Source organism: Grampus griseus (assembly GCF_964374135.1).
Source record: "Grampus griseus genome assembly, chromosome: 11".
Classification (NCBI taxonomy): Eukaryota; Metazoa; Chordata; class Mammalia; order Artiodactyla; family Delphinidae; genus Grampus; species Grampus griseus.
In genome coordinates, this window is record NC_139005.1 from 94,444,196 (window position 1) to 94,461,748 (window position 17,553).

Below are 17,553 nucleotides of genomic sequence, written 5' to 3' on the forward strand. Positions count from 1 at the left end.
ATGTGATTTCTTTCTAAGCCAGTCCTCTAGGATTTATACATCCAGATTAGCATTGTTTTCATAAAGCAGGCTGTTCAGATATTGAAAAAAGTGCCCTAGCACTGGTATAGTCTGAAAGGGGAGTTACTAAACTATTTGACCCAAGGAAATGTTACTGGACTAAACACAGAGATGTCTTCAAGATAACTGCTTTGAAGAGGGCAAAACTTATTTGTCACAGTAAATCCTGGTACGACTGTTAAATTCTCAGGCTTCTTTCTTTTCTTTTTTTTTTTTTTTTTGCGGTACACGGGCCTCTCCCGTTGCGGAGCACAGGCTCTGCAGCCATGGCTCACGGGCCCAGCCGCTCTGTGGCATGTGGAATCTTCCCGGACCGGGGCACGAACCTGTGTCCCCTGCATCGGCAGGCGGACTCTCAACCACTGCGCCACCAGGGAAGCCCATCTCAGGCTTATTTCTTTATAATAGTTTATAGAGTTAGGGCTACTGTTTTCAGGGTGCTTATAATATTCTTAGAGACAGTGACCTAATTTAATAATACTAGAAATAATTGTAAAATCCTGTTACATGGCAACGTATTGATGACTAGGTGATAGTGAAGAATTCTGAGCAGGACAGGGAAGTGCTGTCAAGAAGGCTTCTGTAGGAGAGAGACTCAAGCCAGCCCAGAGACGGTTGGACAGACATCTTCTTTATTTCTTTGTATTCGCAAGTATTTACTGAGTGCCTTTCTTGGACTAAACATGGGTGGCACAGGGTGACCAGGGAAAGGGCAGAAGGTGACAGTGGGTTCTAGTAACAGGAAGTGAAGGTTTGTCTGGGGAGGCAGGGAAGAGGAGATGGAGATGTAAATTGAGGCCACAGGCAGGGCAGGCTTTACAAGCCAGGCTCAGAAGTGGAGGCTTGATCCTGATGTGTAGGGTGAGTTCAGTCAGTGTCCAAACCAGGACACTTTTGAGGAGCAACAGGCTTAAACCAGACGTCCTAGGCATTCTGGGAAGCAGGCTCACGGGGCAGATGACATCATATATACCCACAAAAGAGTGAAGTTGTTGTCAGAGGCAGTTATCTGATTAAAAGTCAAATGAACCTTTATTGTTATAGTTACCCCATTGTGTAGAAATTGTCGTTTACCAGTTCCTGTCCCTGGGAGAGCAGGCTGAGCCCATCGAAGTCAGGACCTGTGTCTGGTTCCCAGGGCTAGGATAATACTGGGCACTTAGAAGGTGGACAGTCAATATTTGCTTAGAAAAAAATGAATAAGTGCTTGGGGCCTACAGGAATCCTTGCATTGGATCTAACAGGAAGACGTGGAGGGGCTGGGACTTGGGCGGGGAAACTTCAGCTAGATGGAAACAATATACTGTTGGCCCTCCATGTCCGCGGGTTCCCTATCCCAGGTTGGCTGAATTCACGGATGCGGAACCCGCGGATACGGAGGGCCGACTGTACTCCGTCGTTCTGTATAAGGGACTGGAACATCCGAAGATTTGGTGTCCATGGGGGCTCCTGGAACCAGTCCTCTGTGGATACCAAGGGACAGCTGTTTGAAGGAGCAAGAGTCATTTCTGGAGGACCTTAAGCAAAGGTCCAGGCTTGGGAATGCGGGCTGGAGGAGGCCCAGCAGGAGGCTGGAGGTTCTTTGATTGCGGTGGGAGGACAGGAAGAGTCCTGGACATGATAGCAGGTGCTGTTAGGTGTTCGCTGTGGACCCCTCCCCCCAACCCCATGCCAGCACCTACTCTTCTAACTGCCTTTTACCCTGCAGACTTCAGCTAAATACTTTGGTGTCAGCAGTGGCCACACGGATCTTAACTGTGCCTTTCACTTAACAAGTTGGTTCCCTTCCTGTGCCTTTTAGACTGGTTCTTCCCTCTCTCTAGAACATCCTTCCCCCACGTGGCTTTTTTTTCAAATATCACCTTCTCAGACGCTTTCCCTTACCTTATCCGGAAGAACCCATTCTCTGACCTCTCCGCATTCTGTCCTATTACCCTGCCTGCTTTATTTTCTTCATCGGTCGCTACTAAAATCATATTATTCATTAGTTAGTTGGCTTACTGCCGGTTTTCTCTTACTGGAATGTAAGCACCATTTCCATCTTTTTCTCCTGTATCTTGAGTACCCAGAACAAGGTATGGCCTATAGGAGGCACTAAATGATTGCATGGAGAAAAATGGTTTATTACACAGAGAAGCCCTTCCTTTTGAAAAAAATCATTAGGAAACATAGGAACTTTATTAGCAACAGTTTATGCTACAGCTCACAGCTGATCTTGCTGAGAACTGCTCTTATAGTAGGTGAGGGGTGGAAGTTGGAGCATTTTAGCATTTCCTAGCCTGGATGCTCTGGCCTCCTGAATCCTAAATCTATAGTACTGGTTACTTGTGGGTTATGGAAAGTGTAGTGGGGAATCCTTGTTGAAGGATCCCCAGATTCTTGATAACCATGAACCAGGCCACAACGTTCCTGGAGCTGAAGCCGGAATCCCGAGTATGACCAGGATGTAAGGCAGGGCGGTGTATATGTACTCAGGTGCAGTTTCCTCTCCATTGGAGAGAAGGGTGGAGGTTGAGCCCCCCTTCCCTCCCCAGCCCCACCTTCTGGGGAGCCTTTGTCACTCTGTCAACATTAGAGTGACTTAGAAGAGGGAGGGAGGGACTGTTTGAATTTTCCCTGCTGGAGGCAGAAAATAGTTTTCTTAGCCTTGCGTGCTCACTGTTGTTCAAGTGTTTGCTTAAGTCATTTTATCTTCTTGGAAATTTTTCTCCCTTTTGGTTAGCACTTCTGTGGTTTAGTTCTGGTGCATAGTGTTTGATTTCCCTTCTTGTTTCTTTTTTTTTTTTTTTTTTAAAGTAGCAAAAGATGTACATACAAGAGTGGAAAGCTTAACTGTGGAAACCCCAAGTTGGCCAGAAAAATTGGCAGGAATTGTGAATGCACTCACTTTTCTTTCCCTTTTAAAGCCTTTGTTTTAGGAAAAAGGAAATTGGTGTATTTGGAGAGCGGTTGTTAGCTTTTCAAGACTGGGCTTGTTGGTCTCATTTGCTAAGGGCCCAGAGCGTGTCAAATAAAGTGAGTGAAAAACGTAAAGCTAAAGGAGGCATGTAGCGGAAAGCAAATAACCATACATTTTAACCCCAAAGCCCCACCTAATATGCTTTTAGCGAGAGCGCTTGGCTGTTTCTGGGAAGCTTCAGGTTTCCTGATGATGGTGGAATCCCTGTAAGGCATCCCATCTCCTGCCCTTCCCAGCTCACCCCACCGTCACCGCCAGTTTTGTTGATACCTGTAGCATTCTATCTTGTGTGTAGACGCTCAGGCCCCGCCAGCATGTCGAAGACTCCAGTTCTTCCACTATTCCCTGTGACACAACATAGCATATAGTTTCTCTTTGTCAGGGCAGTGGTTTCCTTCTTTCAGATGTATGAACTGTCTGACAGTAGTACTTACCTATACTCCTAAGACAGATCCTGGGTGTCTGCTGGTGTTTCAGGAGCTGTGTTCCTACACCGGCTGAGTGCTCAGGAAACTTGTAAACGCAGATTTGTTTCGTTGCTGGTTTTCTCTTAGGTAAAGGTTATTGGCTCCCTTCTTGCCCCCTTTATTGACTCCTGTCTACCTCCTGGCTGCCCTGGCTCCAGCACTCCCATTGGACATTCTGCCCCAATCTGTCCTTATTCCAGGTTTCCTGTGTTTTAGAGTTAGGTGGTTGCTTGGTGAGCCTGGAATCCATATAAGGGGTGATTTAATTGAAGGATTTTGATGGCTAGTGTCCTGAAGTTAAGGTGTCCTGGCCCATCCATCTCTTTTTCCGTTTTAGGGTGTAGCCAGGAGGCAGGATGATGGCTCATACCTAATAATGTGGGCACTTTCAACCCCACGAGAACTGGAGACAGCAACAAATTCTTGCTCTTTGGAGTCTCCCCTGACCTTCTCTCTCTTCACACCATCTCATAGCCCCTCGTGGAGGTAAAAATTGCGAGTCCCTGAAATCTCTTAATTGTCCATTTGCAGCTTATCGCTTGAGGAAGTTTTCATTCTATCATGGCTTATCTGGATAACCTGCATCTTCATGTTTGGTGGACTGCACAGTTCCCTCTGTGTACCACTATCCAAAATGCTGAGGTGTCAGGAATAAAAGGGGTTTAAAGGGGATGGGGAGATGACCGAGGGGAAATTTCTTGGCTATTTGAAGGCCTTGATTGGAAACAAAAGAAAGGAGTTGGATTTGCATTCCAGGCTTGCAGGGGGGTGGGGGTGGGGGGTGGGCATGGGCCAGACAGGCGGAGAGGGATGGGGCTTGTCTGGGGAATGGAGGGCTCTCACGGGGAATCAGGTTCCCGTGCTGAAGCCAAACAGTGACGTTTCTTCTGAAGTCAGGATAGCATCACTGCCTTGACCACCCATTTGACTTCCAGATCCATTTTATATTGCTTACTCAAATAAAATAGATTTAAAAAAAATTTAAACTTCTTGTTTTGAAATAACTGTAGATTCACATGCAGTTGTAAGAAATAATATGGTGGTTAAAAAAAAAAAGGATTTTAAGAAATAATCTTGTGTACCCTCTACCATTTCCCCCCAGTGGTAACATCTTACTCTCTCTTTTCTTAAATTAACTATATATCCCCCAGGCTGTGCATTTGATCCCTGTGACTCATTTATTTTGTAACTGGAAGTTTGTACTTCTTAATCGCTTACCTATTTCACTCATCCTCCCACCCCCACTTCTCTGGCCATCACCTGTTTGTTCTCTATGTCTGTGAGTCTGTTCTGTTTTGTCCTGTTTGTTCTTTTGTTCTGTTTTTTAGATTCCACATATAAGTGAAGTCATATGGTATTTGACTTTCTCTGTTTGATTTATTTCACTTAGCATGATACCCTCTAGGTCCATCCAGGTTGTCGCATATGGCAAGATTTCATTCTTTTTTATGGCCGAGTAATATTCCATTGTGTATATATATCATGTCTTCTTTCTTTTTTTTTTTTTTTTTTTTTTTGCGGTACGCAGGCCTCCCACTGTAGTGGCCTCTCCCATTGCGGAGCACAGGCTCCAGACACACAGGCTCAGCGGCCATGGCTCACGGGCCTAGCCGCTCCGCGGCATGTGGGATCTTCCTGGACCGGGGCACGAACCCATGTCCCCTGCATTGGCAGGCGGACTCTCAACCACTGCGCCATCAGGGAAGCCCCTATCATGTCTTCTTTATCCACTCATCTATCAATGGACACTTAGGTGGCTTCTGTATCTTGGCTATTGTAAACAATGCTGCGGTGAACATAGGGGTGCATATACTTTTTCCAATTAGTATTTTTGTTTTCTTCAGAAAAATACCCAGAAGTTGAATTGCTGGATTGTATGGTAACTGTATTTTTAATTTTTTGAGGAACCTCCATACTGTTTTCCATAGTGGCTGCATTGGTTTACATTCCCACCAACAGTGTACCAGGGTCCCTTTTCTCCACATCCTCACCACCACTCATTTGTTGTCTTTTTTTTTTTTTTTTTTTTTGTGGTACGCGGGCCTCTCACTCTTGTGGCCTCTCCGTTGCAGAGCACAGGCTCCGGACGCGCAGGCTTAGCGGCCATGGCTCACGGGCCCAGCCGCTCCGCGGCATGTGGGATCTTCCCGGACCGGGGCACGAACCTGCGTCCCCTGCATCGGCAGGCAGACTCTCAACCACTGCGCCACCAGGGAAGCCCTGCTCATTTTTTAAATCAAGTTTTTGTTTTGTTTTGTTTTGGATGTTGAGTTGTATGAGTTCATTGTATATTTTGGATATTAACCCCTTATCAGATGTATCATTTGCAAATACAGTCTTTAAAATTGAATTTATCTGGTCAAAAACATTATACAATTGTCTTACAACCACCCAGCTTTTCCTTTTCTGATGCAGTAGTGTTACTAGTTTTTTTTTAATGTTTCTTTCCAGGGAGTGTCTGTTCATATATAAAGAACTACATGTAAGCCCTCTTTTTCTTACATACATGGTAATTAAAGTACACTTGTTTGCATCTTGCTTTTTAAATTTAACAATGTATCTTGAAGATCTATTTTCATTAGTACATAAAGAGCTTCCTTTTATAATTATATAGTATTCCTTGTGTGGATAAGCTATAATTCATATAACCAGCTTCCTAATTGATGGACTGTTTCCGATATTTTGCCATTACAAACATGTTGCAGTGAATATCCTTTACATGCATAATCTCCCACATGTGCAGTTATTTTCCTGTGATATGCTCCTAAAAGTGAAATAGCTGAGTCAGAGACTATGTACACTTTAATTTTGATAGAAAACTTTCAAATTGTCCTCTAGAGAGATTTTACTAGTTTATATTCTCACCAGCAACATATGTGAATCCCTTTTTCCCTGGCACCTTTGGCAGCACTGTGTTTTTACAAATTTTGTCTTTGACAGTTTGGTAAGTGAAAAGTGGTATCCCAGTATAGTTTTAATATGGTGTTCTCTTATAAGGAATGCAGTAGATCATCTTTTCATGTTTTAGATGTGATCTGTGAACTATGTGTTCATTTCCTTCACCTACTTTTCTATTGGATTGTTGGCCTTTTCCTTATTGATTTGGAGGAGCTCTTTATGTATTATGGAACCTAACTCTTTGTCATATAAATTGCTAATATATTTTCCCCAGCAAATACTGATCTTGCTCCTGGTGGGTTTTATCATAATAATTGTTTTAAAGTTTTTAAATATCTGTATTTTATATAGATACAGCAATCATTTGTTTATGAGATCTGAGTTTGTATCATAGTTAGAAAGTCTTTGTTCACTCTGTGATTATGAAAAGAAAAATTAGCCAGCTTCTTCAGTGCTTTAATGATTTCCTTCCTTCCTTCTTTCATTTATATTTAAACCTTTCCTTCATCTGGAGTTTATTTTCATGTAACGTGTTGAGATATGGGTCTAATTCTCTAGAGAGTCATGGTGGTTCTTGAGTGTGTCTCAGAAATGGTGTGTATCTCATACCCCCTGTGTATCACCCATAGCCCCTCATCTGGTGCTTTATGCATAATAGATGCTTGATATGGAGGAGAAGGGGGAAGACACTGCTGCCAGAAGCAGCAGCAGCAGCCGATAGCTGGGTATTGTAAGGTGCTTTCATTCATCATATCTAATCAGCACAACCAGTCTTCAAGATAACTAGTATAACCCCCATTTTATAGATGCAGAAACTGACTTAGAAGCCAGGTAATTTGCCCAAGTTCCTACCATTAGTGTTTGAGAGATACATGTAATTTGATCTTGAAACTGTCAGACTTCAAAGATTATGTGTTTTCTCTTCACCTGGTGACCTTGGTAGAGGGCTCTGCTTGTAATTGACCGTGCTTGGATATGGGGTTGTGAGAGGTGGAATCAAAAGAACTTTGAAGATGTTGGAAACTGAGGGTCCTGAAACACACAAAAAAATACAGAAATACTGCATACATTCTTTGAGAATCTCTAGACTCAATTGATATATAGAAAGCGTAATTCTTAACTGCAGGAAAAAAAAGATCTTGATCCCTTGCTTAAGAGAAATTTAAGTGTTCTCTCAGAAAAACATGATATTTACACTTAGCTATTACTGAGAGTATTAAAAACATAGATTTGAAATTCCTTAGATTTGGGTGATGCTATTAAAGATTACAGTAGTAAATTACTCTCTAAAAATTTTCCTCAGATTACCTAAGTAGAAATTAGGTACAAAACTGTGCCTTGAATATCATCTTAAATGGAATTAGGCATCCTGTATCTGATTTTGAAGCATCAAGCACAGGTACATGTTGGCTTAGTTGTTCCCAAAAGGCTGTATGTAAATCGTATTTTAAATTTTGAGTCATTTTCCCACTGTTGTATAATTTTAATTGAAAAAATGGGTCATGTAAGTTCACGAGTTATTTTTACTCTGTAGTTGGTTACTTATTAAACATGCTTATCTTTCAGAAATGTACATATCCCTCAAGGTAACTCAGTTATTATCATTCAACTTGCTAGGTTTAAATGATAACTGGCACACAAGAACATGACTTTCCATTTTTACTATTCTGAAAATAGAGCACAAATTAAGAGCATTGAGAAGTAGGGTACGACTGTCACCTGTGGAATCCTGAATTCAGAGTTGATTTCCTTCTCTGCTAATTTTTCGATACCAAGATAAGTGTCACAAATAGCACCCTTTCTCAGAGGATTTCCAGAATTAGAATAACAGGCACAGACTTAATAAAGTGATAGTGATGCTTTATAATCAGGAAGCTTACACACTGCCTGTCTCACTCACTGTTTGCAGTATACTGTGTGATCTCTGAGGAAAGGCCAAATCTCTTCCATTTTAATTTCTGAATAAAATGTTTGGCTTTCTCTTAAGGCACAGATCTAGAAAGATGTGCAAAAATCACTTTCCCTGGAGGCCTGCAATATGATAAGACCCCTCCCACCTTGGTCAGAGGAGAACCAAATGGATTATTGTTTGAATTCCCTTCTTTTCTCCCCCCCTTAGATCTGAGTAATGCTTTTAAAGATTTTCATGCATGCTGTTTAGCCCTGTTTCTTATGTGTGCAAGTGGCTTGCACACATAGCCCCGAGAAAGTGGCTTGGTCAGTGAGAGAGGGTTCAGAGCCTGAAGATAATGGCTCCCAGTTGAGGGCACACACTTCCCAACACCCTTCTCCTGTGTAGGTGGGCAACAGACCTTCCACAATCCCTCCAAACTTTCCAGACCATTCCATTGGGAGTGCACACACAAGGGTCCGAACCTCAGACCAAGGCTTCTGACTCAGCTTCTTCAGAGATGAGGCCCTGCTGGGGATAGACATGTGGAAGCACTTCAGGCATTTTGATATCCTGGCCACTGAGTCCTCCTGGATACATGTGGACACCGCATACTCTCATGTCACATTTTAATTGCTTTAAAATTGCCTTTTAATGGAGTTTCCACTTACTGTGATTTTGATTGAATTGCTAACAATCTTACTGATTTCAAAGATCAGTTATTATACTTTATTCTCTTAATATATAGTGATTGTGTTTGACCATGCATGGAAGCAGGCAGAGAAGGCTGGAAAAGCAGTATAACAACAAAAGCACGTAAATGTTTGTGAAAGCAGCCCCACTATCTACAGTTAATAAGTTGTCAGTTCTTCCCCTAAATAACGTGTGCCTCACACTGTGGGTTCTGATTGATAAGCTTATTTTCTTTTCTGCTGAGGAACTGTGTTTCATCACTATTTTATAGTGGTTTCCGGAACCCTGGCTTGGACTCCTATACCTTGTTTCTTTTCGCTTTCTTTGCTGTTGAATCCTAAGGGTAGAGTGTTTCTCTGGCTTTTGTGTGTTTGTCTGGCCCTTAAGGTTTAAACATAGTTTTTAGTGGTTCCAGGATATAAATATTAGAGTATGTGGTATAGCCCTCATCCTGATGCTGCTCCTTAGCCTGTTCGGGTACTTGTAAAACTACTCCTAATTTCAGGCTGTCTTTAGGAACCTAGCATGTTAATTGTAGCGTGTGGGAAAGTACATTCAGGAGTAAAACGTGAGATGGTGTTAACAAAGATTTATTCACCAAATCTTAGCTCTTTAAAACCTAAGGGGTCCTCTGAGCTTGAAGAACCTTAGTTTGAGGCAACCAAAACCAAAAGAATGGTTGAAAAATTAGCAGATTTGATTCAGTTATAATATGAACACACCATATAGGTGTTACCAACTGAATGGAAACATCAGGAGAAAATCCCAGTGAACATGCTGGTAGTTTATAGCAATCCAGAGTGTTAAAGCAATGAAATATAAAGGTCTAAAAGTTCAGACATTTGCCTTATTAAGCTTTCTTTTACAGGAGGCTTCATTGCACTTAAAAATGAAACTTTACACTCATAGGAACATTATCCGTGCAGAAGCTCCAATTTAAAGATTTGCCATCTTAGGGAACAGTGTGCACAACCTGGGTGAAATTTTTTTTTTTATTTAGTTTATTTATTTATTTTTTGGCTGCATTGGGTCTTCATTGCTGCATGGGCTTTCTCTAGTTGTGGCGAGCAGGGGCTACTCTTCGTTGCGGTGCGCATGCTTCTCATTGCGGTGGCTTCTCTTGTTGCGGAGCACGGGCTCTAGGCACGTGGTTTTCAGTGGTTGTGGCTCGCGGGCTCTAGAGCGCAGGCTCAGTAGTTGTGGCGCACGGTTTAGTTGCTCCGTGGCATGTGGGATCTTCCCGGACCAGGGCTCGAACCCTTGTCCCCTGCATTGGCAGGCAGATTCTTAACCACTGCTCCACCAGGGAAGTCCCAACCTGGGTGAAATTTCAACTGATAAATCTCACTGGTACCAGTACACAGTCAGGGCTCTGCCAGGAAAACAGGCCATTCCAGGTATTCCATGTAGGAAAGAGTTTTTTCCTCTTTCTTTTATTTCAGCCCCTTATTGAGGTATAATTGACATATACTAAACTGCCTGTATTTGAAGTGTTCAGAATACACTGAATTTTGAACTGTGTATACACATGATAAGGAATGCATCCTTTATCCCCCCAAAGTCTCTTTTTGCCCATTTGTCAGTCCTCCTTTTCACCCCTTCCTGCCCCTTACCAGCCCCCAGGTAACCACTGGTCTGCTTTGTGCCCTCGTAGATCAGTTTGCATTTTCTCGAATTTAATACAGATGGAACATACAGTACTTCTCATCTGGCTTCTTTCATTCAACATAATTATTTTGAGTTTTCTCCATGTTACGTGTATCAGTAGTTCATTCCCCTTATTGCTACGAACTGTTTCATTGTATGCAATCCCACCATTTGTTGATCCATTCACCTGTTGATGCACCGTTGAGTAGTTTACAGTTTTCAGCTCTTTCAAATAAAGCTGCTGTGAATAATTCATTTAGAAGTCTCTGTATCGGATGTATGCTTTCTTTTCCCTAGGGTAAATACCTAGGCAAGGAAAGGCTGGGCCATGTGGTAGGTGTCTGACTTTTTAAGAAAATGCCAAACTGGTTACCACGTAACATTCCCACCATGAGAGAGTTCCAGTTGCCAAGACTTGGTATGGTCCATTTAAAAAATTTTGGACATTCTAATAAGTATGCATGTGGTATCACCTCACTGTGGTTTTAATTTGTTTTTTCTTAATGACTGATGATGTTGAACATCTGTTTATGTGCTTATTTGCCACATCTGTGCATCTTTGGTGAAGTGTCTGTTCAAATCTTCTGCCCGTTTGAAAAATTGGGTTTTCATATTAATGAGTTTGGAGGGTTCTTTATATATCTGGACGCACATTCTTTATCATACAAGTGATTTGCAAATATTTTCTCCCGGTCTGCTGCTCTTTTTGTTCTCTTAACAGCATCTTTTGGCGAGCAGAAGTCCTTAATTTTGATGAATCAACTTTATCAGCTTTTTTTCTTTTGTGGATTGTGCTTTTGGTGTTGTAGCTAAGAAATAATTTGCCTAACCCAAGATCACAAAGATTTTCTTTTCTGTGTTTTCTTTTAGTTTTATATTCAGGTCTTCGATCCATTTTGAGTTAATTTTTGTATGTGGTGTAAGGTATGGGTTGAGGTTCTTTTTAAACATATGGCTATTCAGTTGCTACCCCACCATTTGTTGAAAACAGACTATCCTTTCTCTGCTGAATTGCCTTTGCACCTTTTTTGAAAATCAGTTGTCCATTTCTGTGTCAATCTATTTCTGGAATCTGTTCTATCCCATTGAACTTTTTGTCTATGCCGCTGCCAATACTGCGCTGTCTTGATTACTGTACCTTTATAATAAGTCTGGGTGTCAGGTTGTGTGAGTCCTCCAAATGTTCTTTTTAAACCTTTTTGGCTATTCTGGGTCCTGATGAATTTTAAAAAGAGCTGGTCAGTTTCTACAAAAAAAAAAGTCATGCTGGGATTTTGATAGGGATTGTGTCAAATCTGTACATTAATTTTGGGAGAATCCACATCTAAACAGTGTTGTCTTCCAATCCACATCTAAACAATGCTGTCTTCCAATCCGTGAACACAGTATCTCTCTCCACTTATTTAGGTTTTAAAATTTTTCTCTCATCAGTATTTTATAGTTTTCAGTGTACAGGGATTGGACATTTTTTTATCAGATTTATCCTTAAGTATTTTGTAAGTTTTGATGCTACTATAATAGGATTTTTTACAATTTCAATTTCTGATTGTTTGTTGCTAGTATATAGAAATAGAATTGATTTTGTATATTGATCTTATATCCTGCAACCTTGCTAAAGTCATTTATTAATTCTGGTAGCTTTTCCTTTTGTAGAACCCATTGTACTTTCCTAGAAGAAAAGGTTTTTTATAGGGAATTAAAGGCTCACACAACCATTAGGAAGTCTGGGTGGAGTGGGGTAATGCAGGGAGACCACTGTTATTGTTGATGAAAGTAGAGTGCTGGGTTCCCAGGGAAGCAGTGATCTCAGCGGCTGCCTGCAGCTCCAGTATGGCTCCAGTTCATCTGGAAGCTGCTGTAAAAGTGGAAAGTCCTGTCTGCCGCTGCCTACGTGTCTGCTTGCAACTATTTTTAGAGAATACTGACTTCTGCCTTCCAGACCAAGAGAGAGCCTCTCATTGGCTGTGTCCAACCTAGACCAGACAGAGAAAGGGATTCTGGGAAATGTTGTTCCAGCCCTTTCCCTGCAGTGCAGGGAAGACTGTAGGAGGCCGCAGTGGTAGGCCGACAGACAGTCTGGCACAGAGGACTTTGGGAGAGACACATGTGAGATTGTGCACACAGTCTTGGAGAAGTAACTTAGCAGTACTGTGAAAAATAGGGGTGTGAGGTAGCTGTAACTCAGAAAGATGTGATTGCTAAGAAGGGAAACTGGCTCTTTGACTGTTTTGGCAGTGAAATATTATCTGGGACAAAGAAGTGGCAGGTCTACTCTATTTGGTCCTGCTTTAACCGATAATTGGATGCGTGTAGACAAACTGGACATGTTTAGGGGATAATGACCCCAGTGGTGAGGGGGCAGAAAACCAGGTCACATGTGAAATGTTTGAAGAAACTGAGAAAGCGTCAGGGATGCATGATAGATGACTACAAATACGGATTTAGAAGACTTACCTTGTGCGGTCTGAAAAGGAAGGCTTAGGACCGGTGGGTGGCAGCTATAAGGAGGTAATTTCGAAAGCAATGTAGAGAACTTCCTACACAGCTGCACTAAGATTGAATAGAAGGTTTTGTTATAGATTGCTGGGCTGCATGGCAACAGTATATAAAGTATAAGAAGAGTCATTTCAAATTAGGTATTCCTCAGGCACCATTCTAACCCTGCAGGGTTTCGCAGGGAAAAACCTCCTGCATTGTTGGTTATAACTTTTGCCACATGGAATTTTTGAAAGTGAAAACAAGGTCTTTTAAATGCATTATCTTCCTTTATTTGATTTGAGTAATTCCAAATAAACCTATTCCTTGCATGTGCCTCATCTATGGAAAGTGGGGGAATTTGTGAGATGCTTAGAATCAGAGGTTATATATGCAAAAGTATTATTGCCATATTTAATTGATTCTGAAACGCAAATTCTTTTCATGTTTGACATACCTGAAACCTGCACGTACCCTGCAGTTGATGGTCCCCTTCAACTATTGATGCCTTACATTTGCTGTCATCATGGATTTTTTGCCTGCACACATTTGGTCCTAGCTATTCCTGATGTCATCGTTTCAATTGAATTTTATGCATATTTGGTATTACACAAGTTGTTTAATTGACTTTTAATATATCTTTATGAAGATTACACTGTAATTTGGCACTGAAACACAGATGGGAATAGCAAGGCATAAGCTTGATGTTAATGAGGTTAATATTTATCCTTGGAGAAGTAACTACAATTCCATAATTTCCTAGAAAGAACAACCAAGTAAGTGCATTGTACCTGTGCTATTCAAAGTAAGGTCCAGGAACCAGCAGCTTGTTAGAAATGGAGAATTGTAGGTCCCAACCCACACCTACTAAATAAGAATCTGCATTTTAACAAGATTCCCATTAAAGTTTGAGAAGCATTGCTTTGCACAGCCTCGTGTAGAAAGGTAAGTCATATGTAGGAGAGGTGTTAATTTTGTTGCCGACACACAAAAGAATAGCCTATTGCATATTACACAATGCAATTGAAGGCAGGAGAAATTTCTGCATCCCTCTAAATTAATGAAAAATATACTTACCTTAATTTTTCTAGGTTTAATATTACTGTTTTCTTCCCATGAGCCACTCAGTGTTAGAATGATTTTGATGCCTCTGTGCTGTTTGGCCTCTACTAATTTAATATCATGTGCAAATTACATTAGCATCCCATTAAATTCCCTCAGTCAGATCCTGCAAATGAAAAAATGTTAAGAACAAATCCAACACAGATCTTTGGAGTATCCTGCTTTGTAATTCCTCTGCTGAAATGGATTTATTCCAACATGCTCTCTTTCTGTGTGCATTTTTAATTAAAAACACTCTAAATGGATACTTCTGGCACTTTGCTTAACTCTTTTCATTGCACTCCTTTTGTTAATTTTCCTCACTCCAGATATGTGTGGTATCATTAATCCTTAATTGGTTATGAATGTTAATGCTTTTGTGTCTAGTTATTTCCTTACTATTTTATAAATTGCTGAGATTACCGTTTGTCTTTTAAGGAAATAAACGTCTATACAAGTCACATATATTACATGTGCTTTGGAAAGCTTATATATATATCTGTGTTGGACAGAGTTCTTAGTGTCAGACAATAGAATTAATTCACTCTCACTGGTGCCAGGGGTTTATTAAATGGTGATGCTGTCTCACAGATCCTTGGGAATCACACCACGGAACTGGCGGCCCCACGGGAGCTTTTTCCTCTTACTGTACATTCAGGAAACCGCTGTTAGAGGTTTTGGCTCCAGGACCACATCATGTCTGCTCCCTGAGAAGAGGGGTGCCCTGTGCCCTGTCAGTTCCCTAGTAAAGTCATGCACGAGCGCAACTTATTGGTAGGACATAAGTCACATTTCAATCTCTAGTTGTAAGGGAGTCTGGGAAATAGGCCAGAAGGGGCTTGGAGTTGATATTGGCTGAATTGATGCACTTATCCACCGCAAAGTCAAATAATAGCTTTTATTACTAGTACAGCACTAAAATTCTCAGTAGAAGGATGATGTTACGAATTGCATGGTAGAGGAGCATTTTAAATATCCTGTGGTATCATATTTATCACAAATCTAACGTACTGAAGACGCAAGGAACCTTGACTGATAAAACTGTAACAATTTGAATACATTAGAGTGAAGGGTAGATTCTAGAATATTTGACGGAATGCATTTCTGTGAATGTCAGGACTAAAATGTTTTCTAAAATTCTTTTTGACTCTTATGTGACTTTCATAAAGAGCTGTTAAAAGAATTGTTTAAAGTAGAAGTCCTTAAAAAATTTTAAACAGATAACTAAAAGATGAGTCAATGTTTGAGGCTCTTTTTTTTAAATTAATATCTTTATTGAGATAATTGTAAATTCACATGCAGTTGTAAGAAATAACACGTCGAGATTCCAGGTACCTTTTACCCAGATTCTGCCGATGGTTTCTTCTTGCAGAACTGTGGTACAGTATTACAGCCAAGATACTGACAGATATAACTCACCGATCTTATTTAGATTTCCCCAGTTTTACTTGTGCTTATTTGTGTATGTGTGTGTTTAGTTCTATAGTCTTGTCACATGTAGGTTCGTGTATCCACCACCACTAACAAGATACAGAAGATGCATCACCATAAGGACCACTAGTGTCACCCTTTTTTATAATCACCCTGCCTCACCCCACCTCAACCCCTCAATCCCTAACAACTACTTCATTCATTGACAACATTCATGACAGCAACATTCATTTCAGAATGTTCTGTAAATAGAATCATACAGGATGTAACCTTTGGGATTGGCTTTTGGGACTCCCTTACAACAATTGGCTCACTTACCATAATTCCCTGGAGATTCATCCAAGTTGTTGATGTATTGATAGCTTGTTCTTTTACGGTATTGGTTTGCTTCTGGCATGTTTCACATGTTGGATGGATCTGTTGTATCCGTTCGGGTCTGTCTGCCTCAATTGTGTAGAGTTGGTTAGGAACTGGGACCAAAGGTGCCGCCACACTTACTGACCAGAGAGCATCAGGTGTTGTGGCCAGTTATCCCCACCTTCAAGAAAAGAAAGATGCTCTTTATATCTGGACACATTTTCCTGTTAAGATGAACCCTGTCTGTTTAGCTGAATTGAGGTTCTTAGTATCTTTACACTCCAGTCAGCATATTGGTGATTACTGCTTTCAAGTATGAAATTGTCAGTCCTACCTCTACTTGATGTTTGAGGCATGATGGGTTTGGGTTTGAACAATTCAGGAATCATTGGTCATGATTCTAGTTTGTGGGAAGAAGTTGATCTCTTACCTAGATTATTACAAACTATGAATTCACATATCCAAGGTTCTGGTACTTTCAAAACACCAATGGCACTGTAACCTTTCTTCAGAGTACCCCAGAGTGCTGGTAAAGATGGAGCGCAGAGCAAGAGCAGAGGTTCCTCCCTTGAAGATGTTGTCTGAACTGTGAGGCGAGATGCAGCTGTTTAAAAATTTAAACTGAGGGACTTCCCTGGTGGTCCAGTGGTTAAGATTCCATGCTGCCAATGCAAGGGGCCCGGGTTTGATCCCTGGTGGGGGAACTAAGATCCTACATGCCTCAACTAAGCCAACGTGCCACAACTAGAGAAGCCTGCACCCCGCGACGAAGACCCAGCTCAGCCAAAATAAATAAATAAAAAATTTTAAAAATTATCACACACACAAAAATTTAAACTGAGAGCTCCAGGAGGACAACAGCACTGCATCTAGTTTGCTGCTGGATCTTGGCCTCTAGCACAGTGCTTGGCGTGAAGTGGGCACTGAGATAAAGAAGGAAGGAAGGACGGACGTAGAACAGAAGCTTTTAAGAAATGGAATGCCTAGTTCTTTTGATGTGAGCAAGGACTATTACAAGATAAGTACAGAAAACTCTGAAGGGTGTGTGTGGGGTTTTGCTGTGGGGGGTTGGGGAAGGGAGAGAGAAGAATATTCCTCCCCCCAAAAAATAAAGCCCCAAATACACACCATGCACTGTCCCATCTCAGGACCCTTGTGTTTATTGTTCTCTCAGCCTGGTTGGTCACTCTTCTCCCAGATAATTTTCTGCATTTCGGTCTCTCACTGCCTGAGAGAGGCCTTCTGGGAGCATCTTGTGTAAAGTAGCTCACCATCTTCCCTGTCCCTTCCCTCTTGGTCACTCTCTAGCCCCTTTCCCAGCATTATTCTCTTCATGGCATTTGTAATGATTTCCTGGTGTTGTGTATGTGTGTGTCTGTCTCTGTCTAGACTGTCAGCCTCTGAGGCCACTGTTATATGCCCAGTGCCTAGATTAAGACCTGGCACATAATAGTAACTCAGCGTATGTTTGTTAAGTGATTTAATTAGGTGCTTTGAGGCTTTTCTCTTGAACACGTGTCCCACGGAAGGGATAGAAAAGTGTCGCTTGCTCCGTAATCATGCATTTTGGTAAC

The 17,553-nt window shown here is 41.4% G+C and overlaps 1 protein-coding gene across 3 annotated transcripts in view; it reads left to right on the top strand.

Moving 5' to 3' along the window:
* The window catches only part of TNRC6B (trinucleotide repeat containing adaptor 6B), a 247,967-nt gene that overhangs the window by 150,078 nt on the left and 80,336 nt on the right, over positions 1 to 17,553 (top strand). The gene's annotated exons all lie outside the window — the stretch shown is intronic.